This window comes from Pinus tabuliformis, chromosome 6, assembly GCF_031772625.1.
Source record: "Pinus tabuliformis cultivar Carrire ecotype Pingquan chromosome 6, CPIR1, whole genome shotgun sequence".
Classification (NCBI taxonomy): Eukaryota; Viridiplantae; Streptophyta; class Pinopsida; order Pinales; family Pinaceae; genus Pinus; species Pinus tabuliformis.
The window spans coordinates 495581456-495595222 of NC_142292.1; the positions used below are offsets into that span (position 1 = coordinate 495581456).

Here is a 13767-nt window from a genome sequence, read left to right on the forward strand (position 1 = left end):
TATCCTGTACAGTTGACCAAATTAAGACGGCTCTGAACTGTGAAAACGCTGGGTTGAACAAGGCGCCTCTTGTTTCTTGTTTCCATCTGCTCTATTTTTATGGTTTTAGTTAAAACAGCGCCCCTGTTTTGGGCAGCATCTTTATTTATTGTATTAAAAATTCGTTTTGAAAAAGGAGAGTTAGAAGATTTTTCTGAGAGCTGCTGAAGCGTAGCAGAGCTTTCTTGTACAATCTTTGACAGAGTTTTTAATGAAATTACACAGCTCTGATTTCTGAGATCCCTGTGGCATGATGATTTAGCATAAGTTTTTCTTGTGTTTCATATGTAAACTGTTATGTTTCATTTCATTTCATGATCATTTCTGAGTGAACAAATGAAGTGTTTAGGTAGAATTCATAGTATTATATGCTCTGCCTATAAGTTTGTTCATGTTCAATGTTTTCTTCTGTATGACAAGGATTCAAAGTTATTGTTTGCCCTTGTCAGCTCCTCACCAGTCTTGCCATCCCATTTAGTCTCAATTTGATGCTAAATTTCTTGCCTACCTTGCCTCAATCGTCAACCTGTGTTGTTCATTATATTTCTCTGTTTGAAGCTGTGATTTTGCCCATGCAGCCCAGAAAAACCCTGTCTTTTAATTAAAAACCCCTAAATCAACCCCCCTTATCAGTTTACTAGCCTAATATCAGTGTTCCTAATTAGGTCAGCTCATCCTATTGAAAGATCTACCGAGTTTAACCGGAGAGAGCCTTCTCATACCCCGTAGGGCTAGCTACGAGGTGAAATGGTTTGATGTTGCCTTGAAGGTTTACCTTCCTCAGCCTAGGGTGAAATCTCAAGCGCTAACATAGTGGCGACCATACTGGGGAGAACAAACTTGTTTGTGGGTTGATGTGTTTGTTTCACAAGTCTTAGACGGAGCCTGAAGATACGCCAGGTAGCCTTCAAAAATGCTCTTGTTTTACATCAGCGCAAGTAGATAAACGCTGCTTCAGTCCATCTCCGTGAGCTTGTGAATACAACACTTCATTTGCATTTCACCCCAGTACATGTAATCAAGGTGCAGATCTGATGCTGATGGTGGACAACAGTCAGACACTTATGCAGGCTGAACCATTCACCTGGCGACTCCAACTCGATCCAGACATTCCAACGCATGCTGATCTGTTCATGCAATGGTAGGGTATGTGGCAAACCCTGCACTTTGTGAAGCTCTAGACGGCGTTAGAGAGTGGTTAGTGGATATTGAAACTAATGAAGAATTTTTCAGTGACTTCTTTCAAAGTTTGAAATCTCCGGAGTTCTCTCCTGAAGCTAAAGTTGCTACCTGTGAGTTAATTGTTGAAAAACTTGAAAAGGAGATTCAAGATTTAGATGAGCAGATCCAGTCTTATGATTTCCAAGACCCTAAAAAGTTCTTGGAAATCCTCCTTCCTTCGAAACAAGAAATCATAGACTTGCCTATAGAGGTTTACATTGACACTGTGCAGCTGGAAGTATGTATTGCAGAGTTGGGGCAGCCAACAGAGTCCGGCTTCCGTGATCCTATTGCGGCATACATGGACACATTTTTCAGTTTGATTGATATATCAGGGTGTATTTTCCATGACCAGGCTCAGTACGTGCATGAAGGGCTGCCAACAACTGCATCTATGTCCTGGTGGCAGCATTCTCAAGCGGCTTCATTTTCAGGTTTACTTGAATGGTTAATTTGGCATTTTAGTATTACCTGATCTAGTGTTTGTACAGCAGATTAGAGTAGGTTGTGTAAATAAATAAGCAGCCATAAGGGCAGCATCTGGTTTTAGTTTGCTTGAAGATTGTTTCAGTTCAGTTTCAGTGTGAAAATTAAGTCAAGAGTTGTGTTGATGATGACTCCATTGCCCAATGGGTAGAGGCACTGTCTGCTCTCCCAAAGTTCTGCGGTTCTTGGCACCTCCACAGAGCGGCAGCTGCCATCCCAAGTGGAGCCGATGTTAGACTCCGTCTCATGTCAGAGATTGATTCTTCTTCAAAACCCTGTTTTGAAGAAGAAATCACTAATGTGTGGTTTTAGATTATGTAATTCATGCTCCAGCTCTTCAAAAGGCAGTGATTTCAAGCTCCTATCCCTGCAAAAGCACAAACAAAAGAAAACAAAACATCATCAGCAATCCCTGCATTTGATCATTTCTGGTAAACTGAGTTGTTGCTAATGTGACCTTGGCAAGGTGGCTCTGCTTGCCTCTACACCAAGTAGAGGAAGGACAACGCACAAACCAAATAAATGAGGCATTTCTCCAGTTGTGTACTATCTCAAGGGATATGAATATGAAAGTAAGAAGTGAAGCTCTTTATGCTCTCGGAAGAATAGGTCCCTTATCTGAAAGTGTGTTGCTTCAAGCTTTGAGTAAGAAGATTTTGGGACAAGCAGCAAAGAGGGTATTAAATAACTTCTCTAGTGGAACTCCTGAGGGTGATAGAGACCTAGCATGCCATGGCAGAGGATTAGATCTTCTCACTCTTAGCGCTGCTGGAGCTTTTCTTCATGGATTTGAAGATGAATTCTCAGAGGAAAAAACACATGCATATGTTTCTTGGTATGTTCGATGACATCAACTCTGATATACGTTCCGCAGCAAGGAAACTTCTTGGTCAAATAAAGCTACCCAACATATCTATGTTTAAAATGACAATTGAAGCCCTTATGACTAATCTGGACAAGCATCCCCAGGATGAGAAAGATATTATCTCTGTTATGTATTGCATGGGCAAAAGCCATGGCACATATATCTTGTGCTCTACGAATGAATTTGTACAACAGATAACAGCATATTCAAATGAAGATTTAGGTTTGGATCAACCTCAAGTAGCAGCGTTATTGATCATGATGTTGGCAGCAGAAGTCTCAAATGTAGGAATCCGCTTTCAAATCCCAAAAGAGGTGGTTTCATAGGCGAAATATTTCCATGGAAAGTTCATTAGTGGCTCTGGGATCAACTGTAACTGTAAAAATGCAGAGTCCACCTTCAGACGATTGGCGGAAGAGTTCAGAAAACAACAATTATGAAAACTTGATTGCGTCAAGCTCTATAGTTCCATATCAGGACGAGGGAAAGGAGATTTGCCAAAGTTCTCAAGTATAGTTTGTGAAAAGTCAGAAAATCAAATGACGGCACCCTTTTTCAGAACAATTTTAAGGAACTCCTCAATCTTTTGAGGCTGGTAAGGCCTAACATTTAGATTTGAACTCTTTTCAAGCATTCTTCGGTTGGTTGATCAGTATTATTACTACAACGGAAAAATATCCGAAATTAATGTACCGAGGGCATGTTCAAGATACGGTGGAGAGAATCTTCTCTGAAGTACTGGGTTATGCTCTACAAAGTAGCACTGAGGTGATCTCCAAAAACTAACATTATTATTTGTCCATAATAAAGGAGATGTACTCGAAGATTTTCCTGGACTTGTTGATTTCACTGTAATGTTGAATCTACATGATAAACAGAGAGGTAGCATTGCGCATGGAAAAGTTGCTCGGTGGGCGTTTAACTGCCAGCCATAATATCTTTCCGTAACAATCTCTATTTTGAATTTTTCAATCACTGGAAAGAGCGTCTGCTGAGAAATGAATTGGGGTTTTAATGTGAAGGTTGCGGGTAGGCTACTTCGTTCAAATCTCAACACCTAGTCACTTAGCACCCGGCATTTGTGAAACCCGGATTGCTGGTAAGGCGACAAATGGTTGAGTGAATTGACATATGGCTTTCACAATGCCAAGATCCAGATCACGGTGCGATCTTTTGGAGATTTTGTGGGAATTGCGGGCGATTGTTGGGACTCTTAGTTCAGTTGTCACCATAAGCTGAATCGGTGGAAAATTAGTTTTATTAAAATGGCCAACGCATTTCCATATTTTGGGGCGCATTTTGCAAAGTGGCATTCATAGGTTCGTTTGCGTGTCAACAACTGGAATTCGAATCAGGGTAACATGCTTATTCTCCAGGAGAGCTGCACTGATGTATGTATAGTGGCCATGAATGTCGTTCTCAACGGTGGTGATCCCAACTGCGTGGCTCCTTTACCATCGGATTTTGTGGCACAAAGTTGAGTTTGGGTAGCAATGTCATTAATGACACAATCTCCAGTGGCTCGTTGTTGACTGTGGCTTTCCAGATTTTAATCAACTTTGTGCGCTATCTTTAGGATCGGTTGCAACTGTCAATAGCCTCATATCCTGTACAGTTGACCAAATTAAGACGGCTCTGAACTGTGAAAACGCTGGGTTGAACAAGGCGCCTCTTGTTTCTTGTTTCCATCTGCTCTATTTTTATGGTTTTAGTTAAAACAGCGCCCCTGTTTTGGGCAGCATCTTTATTTATTGTATTAAAAATTCGTTTTGAAAAAAGGAGAGTTAGAAGATTTTTTTGAGAGCTGCTGAAGCGTAGCAGAGCTTTCTTGTACAGTCTTTGACAGAGTTTTTAATGAAATTACACAGCTCTGATTTCTGAGATCCCTGTGGCATGATGATTTAGCATAAGTTTTTCTTGTGTTTCATATGTAAACTGTTATGTTTCATTTCATTTCATGATCATTTCTGAGTGAACAAATGAAGTGTTTAGGTAGAATTCATAGTATTATATGCTCTGCCTATAAGTTTGTTCATGTTCAATGTTTTCTTCTGTTTGACAAGGATTCAAAGTTATTGTTTGCCCTTGTCAGCTCCTCACCAGTCTTGCCATCCCATTTAGTCTCAATTTGATGCTAAATTTCTTGCCTACCTTGCCTCAGTCGTCAACCTGTGTTGTTCATTATATTTCTCTGTTTGAAGCTGTGATTTTGCCCATGCAGCCCAGAAAAACCCTGTCTTTTAATTAAAAACCCCTAAATCAACCTTCCCTTATCAGTTTACTAGCCTAATATCAGTGTTCCTAATTGGGTCAGCTCATCCTATTGAAAGATCTACCGAGTTTGACCGGAGAGAGCCTTCTCATACCCCGTAGGGCTAGCTACGAGGTGAAATGGTTTGATGTTTCCTTGAAGGTTTACCTTCCTCAGCCTAGGGTGAAATCTCAAGCGCTAACAGACTGTTTGATGAAAATGTTTATGGCTACTCTGGAAGACGAAGCCCGATCTTGGTATGAAAGTTTGCCACCTGCTTCCATCTATTGTCTAAAGGATTTTCATTCAATATTCTTTGAGAAGTATAAAGAATCTTATCCATCATTAAATTTAGTTCAGGATTGTTGCAAGCATGCTTATGGTTTTATTGAGAGCCTTGAAAAATACTATGAGGATGATAATTTTATGGACGAAGAAATCATGGAAGCATTGTATGAAAATCTGTTTCAGCAGTCTACAGAACTCTTAGAGGAAACTTTGCAGCAGGATCAAAATCAGCAGGTTAAAGATTTCCACATGACTGAAAATGATGAAAAAGGAAGTCCTATTTCAGATCTGGTTGAAATAAAAGAGGATACGCAAGAAAATGATGTTCCAATCTCAGAAAATGATGATGATAAACCAGATCGAGAGACGGATTGTGATGAGGAAAAATATGTTGTTCCGGATCTCATAGAAGAGAATTGCATTATTGAGGCTGCCTCAAATGAAAAAGACAGAGTTACAGGCCTAACTGCCCTCATCTCATCAGAACACAGCCTTCCTACCAAGGTAATCCAGCCAATTCATGAACAGCAAGAGGATATCTTTGTTCAAGTAGGTGAAAAAGTTCCTTTGGATGAATCTTTAGTAGATGGTAGAAATGTCATTTGTGCGCTTCAAGAATCATATGAAGTTTCTCTTCTTATGATTAATGAATGTAATAAGGAACATGAAAACTTGGCTGTCATATCATATGAAAATGACCTACAGTACATTCACACCACAGAAGATCAAAACATTCAGGATTTCCACTCAGATTCTTCTTCATATGTTTCATGTGTTGAAATGTTTTTCCAAGAAGATATCTGCTCATCTACCTGTTCAGAGTTTTTTAAAGCCCAGGAGCATACTTTCACTGAAGTACATGATGAAGGAAGATCAGAATTTGAAGCAAAGGACACCTTGTTTCTTCAGCAGGAGGTGGCAATAGCAAATCTTCATGTTTTTCATGATCCAATGGCAAATCTGTTGCAGCCAGCAGTGAAGGTGATTGTTGCAGTATTCGGTGAGGAAGGAGATCATGGTCAATTAGCTTTTGGGATGCCCAGTTACAAGTATCTACTGTTGACCTGGAGATCTGATCAGGAGAATCAAGCAAGAAGGCATCTGCTTGATTGGTTACATTGGCATTTTGATATAGTTTGATCGCATATTGCCTTGTAAGAAACACGGGTGGCCAGGTACTGCCACCCAGCTTTAAGTTTTAAGTTCAGGTCTTAGTGTTTTTAAGTACAGTTTGTCGAGTCAGTTTTTCAGTCATTTCAGATTTACAATTGAGTCGGTTTGAGTCCAGTTTCAGTCAATAAATGAGTCAGAGTCTTGTGTGGTTTGTCGAAATAATGACTCCATAGCTCAATGGACGAAGGCATTTTCTGCTCACCCAAAGATCTGCAGTTCTTGGCACCTCCAAGGAGCTGGAGCTGCCATCCCAATTGGAGCCAATGTTAGACTCAGTCTTGTCAGTCCTCTGTCAGAGTCAAATTCACCAAGGTTCATTTCTCGTCATTTGCTGTCATCAAATGCCATTTTGGTCAAAAAGAGTCATTTTAATTCTTGAGTCCAGGGTTTTGTCTCCAGAAGTGTGAAATAACGCTTGCAGGCTAGAAGGAGGTTCAATGAGTCTTTATTTCAGGAATGTCACTGTCAATAGTGCGAGATTGATTCTTCTTCAAAACCCCGTTTTGAAGAAGAAATCATCAAATGTGTTTTTTGTAATAAATTTGTCAAAATGTTTCGAAATTGTACAGCTCTTCAATGGCAGTAGCTTTAGCTACTCCTATCCCTGCAAAAGCACAAACAGAAAGAACATCATCAGCACAAAGAGACAAAGCAAAATCAAACGAAACAGAGTTTGCATTCAAATGCCAGAATGCCAAAATTATACAACTTGGTGGGCCGAATATCAGAAGATGAGGTTAAGAAGGTTATTGTGCTGAGTGCTTCTGCAAACAGACTGGAAAAGTTGAAGGAGAATGCTGCGGAATATGCTGGTCTCATCATGGAGGAGCTTGATCCAGATCATTTAGGATACATTGAGATATGGCAGCTTGAAACCCTGCTACAGGGCATGGTGAACACTTATGGGAACGAGGATGTGATCAGCAGCACGAGACAACTTTTGAGCAGACATCTCATCATTCGTACTTGCTGAAGTTTCAAGGATCCAAATCTGTTATTCACAACATGACAAGATTGCTAGTGACAGAGAAGAAATCTAGAAGCAAAGCAAGAAGAGCTTTGCTATCTGCCCCAATATTAAAGGTAAAGGACAAGACACTGGGGAAAGTTAAACCTTATTTTATGTGTGCTGGTAAAATTAGACAAAAGCAGTGTTTGGAGAATGAGAACCCAAATTCAATGCCAGCAAATAACATTGCAGACCTAGCTTCGAGAATGAAAATATTCCAGGGACTGGTGCACAGACATTGGATTTGGAACAGAACAAGGTCAAAATATCTACAGAGAATAATTCTGCTGAAAACTTGGGTTAGATATTTGTCTGAAAAGAGTAATCTTGAAGAAAATTTTCAGACATTTCAAATAAATGTGTCCATTCCAATTAAAGGTGAGGAACAGCAAGACAGTAAATTGGTCATGGAAGATGTCGAAATCTGTGGTTTTGATGTGTTAGGAAATGGCCTAGAGAAGAACAGAGACAACAACTTCTACATAAAAGATATTTCTGAGGTAGGAGGATTAATGAAAGATCCAATGTCAATCAATCATGAACAGACTGAAAGTGTAGGAACAAAAAATAATCTTATAGAAACTGAGGAGTGTGAATCTGGAGTGGAAGATCAGGTTGCTATTTGTGACCAGCATTGGAGATCAAGAGTGAATCAGACAAACAAAAATAAAGAAGCTAAGAGTTCCAATATAGATAAGCCCATTTTTGAGCAAGATGAAACAGTTATGCCAAATGATATCTTTGAGATGTTATAGCAATGCTTTGAGTCTTTGCTTAAAGAGGGCAAAACTGGTTATTTTTCAGACTAAAATTGTGTTTATGAGTCTGCGCAGCGCATAGGAAGAAGGCGCAGCGCATGGGGCACTCCTCCGCAGTGTAAAATTAACACTGGCGCGACGCACTCACAAAGTGCGGCGCACTGCGAGTGCGCGCGGCGCACAGAGCCCCAAGGCCGAATTTTATCATCGATTCATCAAAAATTCAATTTGTTGCGGCTCAATTCTTCTCCAAATTTGGCTCCGTGAAAATGCTAGATTGCTAATTACAAATCCATATATGTTGCATATGTCAATATTGCCATCGCACAAACAGTTTGAGTTTTCTAATCTCAGAATTATGCAGTGTATGGAAGTAATCCAACTTTCATTATAAGTAGTGAAACGTTGGCGAATCCACGTGAACATGCCATGGAACTTGCTAATCTGCGAGAAGTAGAAGTGGTGTTAGAGGATGGAAGTCCTTGTGGCTCAAAGCTTTTCCTCCTCTGGAATCCTTTAGTCTGTTTGGACCATCAACAACCAGCAATGCAGAAGCCAAAGACACGAAAACATGTCAAAATGTAGGATACAGTTACTACAAATACAAATTTGAAACGTGCCAGTCCTATTGTAGAGGCTTCTCACATCTTTGCGGAATTGTTCCAGCATGGCTTGTGCTCCATAGCCTTCTGCAACACTCGTAAACTCAGCGAGCTCGTCCTCAATTATACGCGCGAGATTCTAAACGAGACGGCACCACATCTTGTCAATTTAATATGTGTGTATCGAGCCGGCTATACTGCTCAGGAGAGGAGAAAGATTGAGAGTGGTCTCTTTGGGGGAAATCTTCTTGGTGTTGCTGCAACCAATGCTTTAGAGCTTGGAATTGATGTGGGGAACCTTGATGCAACTTTGCACCTTGGCTTTCCAGGTAGTGTTGCAAGTTTGTGGCAGCAAGCTGGAAGAGCAGGGAGGAGAGAAAAGGCCTCACTGTCAGTTTATGTAGCATTTGAAGGACCTCTTGATCAACACTTCATGAAACACCCTCCTAAGCTTTTCTCAAGACCAATTGAACATTCTCAAGTTGATGCTCATAACCCACAGGTGGTAAAACAACATTTGGACTTGTAGCTGATCCACTGGCCTATAAATTTGAGAAAAGGAGCTTCGCATCCAATTCACAAAGAGGAAGACTTTTTGCCATTAGATATCAAGTCTGTATGGAGGGGATTAGAGCAATGTGTGGAGTTGGGTCTTACCAAATCTATTGGCGTGAGCAATTTCTCATGCAAAAAGATTGAAGATTTGTTGACATATGCCAACATTCCTCCTGCTGTCAATCAGGTCGAGATGCATCTCCTCTAGGATCATCTGGTACCTACTATGGGACCAATGCCGCTATGGAAAATACTGTCATTCAGGAAATTGCCAAAAGGTGCGGAAAGACTGTGGCTCAGGTTTTGTTGAGATGGGGATTGGAACAAGGAGTCAGCGTGCTGCCTAAAAGCTACAACAAGGGTAGAATAGCTGATAATTATCAAATTTTTGACTGGTCATTAACCAGAAATGATCATGAGAAGATTAGCGAACTTGAACAAAAGAAGATTGTGAGGAGAGACGAACTCATTAAACTCAACCACCAGCCCGTATAAAACCATTGAAGATTTATGGGATGGAGAAATCTAATTAACTCTTGAATGTGCATATCTTTACTTTTTAACTGGGAAGCCTAATGCAGTTGATAGTTTCTCAGTAATATTGATACATCACTTGCTTCCTTCCCTCAACCAATAGCACTGGAGTCTTCAGATGAAACTGCAAATGATCATCGAGGCAATGGCATCAGCAAATCGCAGGCAGAGCTAGATTTCAAGAATTGGCTGCAAACGGTAAAGCAAAAGACCGTCCCTACCAATGGTGGCGATTTGACTAGCTTCCTGAAACGAAATTGCAACTACAGATGAAAAGCATCGAAGTTATGAGAGATGGGGCTTAAAATGCAAGATGTCATCATACTAGCAAATGACATTGATGTAATTTCCGAATGATGAATGTAAAACGATCCATCTGCGTATTCATAATCCAAAATTTAATGAAAGTGGCGTTATGTCTTAGGTGGCAGTCATTGCATACTTTGGCATTCGATCCAAAGAACATATGTGGCAGATTTAACCCAGATTTTTGCGTTAAAATATTGGAGACCTTTCCCCTTCTGTAAAGTGGCAAACGCATCTCCAGAAATTTGAGGGCGGTTGTGCAGGAATGTGCCAAGTGGCATTCCAGAAAGAGAATTTTTAGGCCTTAAATCAACAAACTACTCATCTTCAGATAATGCTCAGAAAGCTGAAGAGATTTTTAAGAAAATGAAGGCGGAAGGTTTTCCTCTAAATGCTTTTGAGTATAACCAGCTGCTGGTGCTTTACAAGCGTTTGGACAAGAGGAAAAATTCAAGATGTATTAAAAATAATGAAAGATGAAGACGTAAAACCTAATATATTCACATACGAGATTCTCATAGATGCAAAAGGGTTTTCTAGAGACATTGGTGGAATGGAGCAGTTTGTTGAGAACATGAAATCCGAAGACAGGTCACCTGGAAATATAGGAAAAGAAAGTGTGTCAATTCTCTTGTGGGGACAACATGCTTCCATATCTGACATCTGGTGTAAAAGGCACAAAGATCCAAGGCAATCATAAGAAGAGGTTCACACCCAAAATTGGTCCCCTGAAAAGAAAACAAAAGCAGAGGCAGGCAATAATGAAAAAGGGCAATGCCTAGCGTGGTTTTGCAGCTATACTTCCATTTAGGAGACAATCGAAGAGTGTCGGTTCATATTTCAGGGTCTAGAAATGTGGTATTTTAAGATCCTTCAAAGTTATGTTGTTCGGAATACTGTTGGTATAAAGATGAAACCAAAATATAGCGCGTTGATCACATGCAGTATTTGTCACATTTATTTCAGTCAACAATTTGAGCATGGATTCCTCGCATAATAATAAAGATGATACAATATCATTGAAGTAGGAACTTGTTGTAAATTATATACAAAGAGCTTTAGAGGCATATCCATGCCTGACTCCTTTTGAATGCCTAAGTTCGGGAGTGCAGGCCTTGGTACGGTACCTTCCTACAGGAAGTCCAGCTATAGTTTTTTGCATAAGTAGCTTAGTGCAAAAGAGTCACGGTCTATATAATGCCAATTCCACATCTAATATTGGCCATGATGCTGAAGTTGAGGGAGAAACAGAGCCTACCAAAAATTTGCAAGGGCTTCTTTTGCATCTTATTTTTTGGGTCAATATACAGGTTCGGATGATGCTGTAAGGAAGCCCATTTTGGTTCCATGGTTGCAATATTTATCACTAATATGTTCTCAGCTCAATTCAGGTACTAGTAAGAGTAAAGAAACTAAAGAAAGGTCAACTACCATCAAAGATATAGATGTGCAATTAAAATCTGACAGGGATAAATCTGGTGGTTTGAGTTTGAACCCAACCCATCAGAAGCGTTTGGTGCGGCTTTCCAGACTATAGGATTCAGACCTTGCAGATGCCTATATATTTATACTCACACATCATATTTTCATGAAGACTTTGATCTTGATGGAAGATTGACATTGGCTTTGGTGCCTACTCCGCGATGCAAAGAGTGCTGCAAGTATATTTGTTGTTCTTGTGAAATTGGCCTGGTCACATGGCATTTGGCATTTTAATATGTAGCTTCAACCTCGGTAACAAGAGGAGCAATTGTACATGTGATTACCAAAACACTGATTTATGGCAGTTCTGTAGGTTTTCATAGGAAATTCAATAATGAGCAATTTCATCTTGGTGCTTCATATATTTATTCAAATACTAATAATTACTGAGTGAGAAGAACATCTGGCAGGGCTGTTTTCTTGTATTTGGTTTGCTGAATTTTCCCACAAATTTGACATATATCTGAGAAAAGAGGAATTACTGTGGTTTTTTAAAAGATATTTCTATAGTATGTCAGACTAATTGTAAGTACAGTGTTCATTCTAATAGCTGTTCAAAGGAGGAGAATGCATAAATCACAAGGATGCAAGCCTAATTTGTTTGGATGTTTTTAAAAGGCATCTTCTGACCATGTATATGAGACTCTACCTTGGATTTGCCTGCCTGCTGCAAGGCAGCTTTGATCAAACTGCCTCTCAATTCCAGGCCTTTTTTGAAATGTAATGGGCATGGAATGGCATGTTTCAGGCACCATTCACTTATAAAGGTTGCATCTTCTGCCCATGAAAAGAAAATGACATACTTTAACAAATGGAAAAGGTCTCCCTGGAATAGAATCAAAAGGTGAAAAGGTCGAAAACCAAGCGGTGAAAAAGGCACAGGGAAGGCAAAAAGTCAGAAACCGAAAAGCCAAAATATGAATCAGAGACATCTACCAGGGTAGAGAGATAGGATTCGATTTCCTATTTTTCACTTCAATTATGATATGCAGCTACAATTGTCGTCTTTTTATTGATCATAAAAAAGTTTCAAATGGAATAATGTAACGTTGCTCTGTCCCTCGCACAGATGGAAAACTCTTTCCCTATCTTCGTCGATTGGTTTTCAGCTCCCTACTTTTCATCGATTTGTTTTCCCTCAGATGAAATCTATTTATTGTATGAAAATTATGTGTAAACAGTTCTGAGTTTTGGCAAACAGTGGGAGAGCTGTGAAGGAAAACTTCACTGTACAGTTTTTTAACAGGGATTTAATGAAAAGATACAGCTTTGACTCCTGAGATTCTTGTCGTGTGAATTCAACATTTGTTTTTTCCTTTGTTTCATATGTAGCTTGTTATGTTTCCATTTCATTTCATAATCATTTCTAAATGAATACTTTTAAGTGAGAAAGGCAGAATCCAGTTTGCTGCTCTGCCTTGGGAAGGTATTCATGTTTTGTGTTTTCTTCTATTGGATAGGGATTCATCTATTGCCCTTATCAACCTCTTAGCGTTCTTTTCATTCCATATAATGCCAAAATTGAATGCTAAATTTATTTCCTGTCTTGCCTCCTGAGATAATCTGTGTCTCGGATTTAATTTCCCTACTCATGCCATTCTCGATCCCACGCTACCCAGAAAACCCGGTCATTTATCAAATTACCCCTTTCCTATCCATTTACTAGCCTAAAATCAGTTCCCATTTTTAGTCATCTCGCACCTGATTGCTCATTTTATCGAGATTGACTGGAGAGAGCCCTCTCCTGCCCTCGTAGGGCTAGCTACGAGGCTAAGCTTGGTTTGATGTTGCCTCGAGTTTTGCCTTCTTCAGCCTAAGGCAGATTCAAGTGCTAACAGGTTCATTTCAAATTACCCACTTCTATTGAATCTGATCGAGACACCCGATTTGTGGGGAAGTTTTGGTCCAATCTATGGGAACTAATGGACACCAAGTTAAAGAAAAGCACAGCTTTTCATCCCCAAACAGATGGCCAGACAAAAGTATTTAACAGGACAATGATCCAATTACTGAGAGGATATTGCAGCAAACACCCTAAGCTTTGGGATGAACACTTGTGTTATGTGCAACATGCTTACAATAGAGCCAAACACTCTTCTACCCAGAGATCTCCTTTTGAGACCTGCTTTGGTTTCATACCAAGGTCTCCCTTGGATTTTGTCTTCGGTAAAGATACCATGGTTGATAGACACAGTGAT

General features: G+C 39.9%; 1 pseudogene; it reads left to right on the plus strand.

Annotated features, from left to right (window-relative positions):
* The first annotated feature begins 8519 nt into the window (after positions 1–8519).
* Positions 8520–9776, plus strand: LOC149259496 (non-functional NADPH-dependent codeinone reductase 2-like; annotated as a pseudogene).
* Positions 9777–13767: the final 3991 nt, after the last annotated feature.